This window comes from Poecilia reticulata, linkage group LG21 (genome assembly GCF_000633615.1).
Source record: "Poecilia reticulata strain Guanapo linkage group LG21, Guppy_female_1.0+MT, whole genome shotgun sequence".
In the NCBI taxonomy this organism is placed as follows: Eukaryota; Metazoa; Chordata; class Actinopteri; order Cyprinodontiformes; family Poeciliidae; genus Poecilia; species Poecilia reticulata.
The window spans coordinates 25,106,246-25,107,724 of record NC_024351.1 but is presented as its reverse complement, the minus strand read 5'-3'; the positions used below and the strand labels follow the sequence as shown (position 1 = coordinate 25,107,724).

The 1,479-nt window shown below is 37.8% G+C and overlaps 1 long non-coding RNA gene across 1 annotated transcript in view; it reads right to left on the bottom strand.

Moving 5' to 3' along the window:
* Window positions 1-1,169: 1,169 nt before the first annotated feature.
* Window positions 1,170-1,479, bottom strand: part of LOC103458050 (uncharacterized) — a 35,147-nt gene continuing 34,837 nt past the window's right edge. Inside the window, exons 2-3 of the long non-coding RNA XR_532523.2 lie at window positions 1,329-1,447; window positions 1,170-1,247 (exon numbers count right to left, since the gene is read on the bottom strand). This is a non-coding gene — a long non-coding RNA (uncharacterized LOC103458050). The remainder of the gene's footprint in view (window positions 1,248-1,328; window positions 1,448-1,479) is intronic.

Here is a 1,479-nt window from a genome sequence, read left to right as displayed (position 1 = left end):
AGAAACAGTGGGGCATTCTGAGCAATGTTTCAGGTCCTGAGGATAATTCTGTTTTTCAACTGCTTCCCATTTATTTCATAGCAGCAGCACTGTCATCTCACCCTGGTCAAAATGAAAAGCATCGCTGTGTAAAGAAATTGAAATGTAAATACTTCTGGACCCAGCAGGATGGTGGAGTGGGAGCTGTATTATCTATGACTCAATGGCACTTCCCTGGGATAAGATCTAATTCTTGCAGGAATTTTTCTTTATGTGGCCACCTGCTGTCGTCAGCTTTGTCCTAGGATCACAAGTTGTTCTGGGTGACCTCTCTCTGGACATGGTGAACRGAATGCACTCAGCTCCCCACTGACATTCAGATCTCTTTATATTCTCCTTCATTCAGTCTGGACCTGACTTGGAAAGCTAGATCTTGGGCGGGGGTGTAGGATGCTGGATGCTTGGGGGTGGGGATTCTGGATGAAGATAATTAAGGAAARGAACAACTGTACTGACAACCATGCTTCAAAATGATGTAAAAAGTGAGCTCAGAAAATAATATTTTAATAGTTAATTGAATAGTTTATGTAATAAATACAAAATTATAATTGAAAATGAGCTGAAAGAATTCTGAAAGAATTAAACATAGCTAATTTTATTTTTTCTCTAAAAAATAAAATTAGCTATTCACTTCAGATGTCTATTATCAAATATTTCAAATACACCAAAAAAGACACAAATCATCAATTTAATGCCATTTTTACTTCATGATATTTGTTTTGCATTCTCGCTTTACAAATCTGTTTTAAATATTTGTTGGTAAAGGTTTATGTGCTTTGTACATACATTTTAAAATATTCATAAGATAGACTACTCTGTCCATTCATGAAGTTTCAATAAGTTTAACAGTATAAATATTGGGCTTGTGTGATCTCTGCACCCACTTCCACTTATGACCTAAACAGCCCTCTTCTGCAAAAACAAACAAAACAGAAAGCAAAAAAAAACATTGCTTTCTGGGATTCAATGTTAAAATACATTGAATCTATGTATTTTACGGATACTACAATGTCTATAGAATGTTTGAAAACTGGAAGCAGTGAGGTTTGTCTAGAATTACTGTATTCATGTTTATTTCCACGTTTTGCCATGTTTTGTGGTAATTTATTGACCCACATGCAGACATGACACACAGTTTGTTGTGATTTATTTACAAAAGAGATTGAAGGTGTTTGTGGAAACCAGGAGGTGGTGGAAAAACTCCGGTTCTGTAGTGAAACGGGCAAGGTTAGTGCCGATCTGGGATGTGGAACAATGAGATTGAAAAGGCGAGCTGTGGTAGATCTTACTTTGTCCAAGGTGAACCAGAAGGGGAAGCTTGGTGCCTGGTGACTCCGAGGAGGAAAGCTGGAAACAGCCAGGAAGAGCAGGCAGGTTGTGAGGTCTGGAGCTTTACTTGAAGCCCGATCTATGGAGAGGATGAGCCAAAAAATGATTATA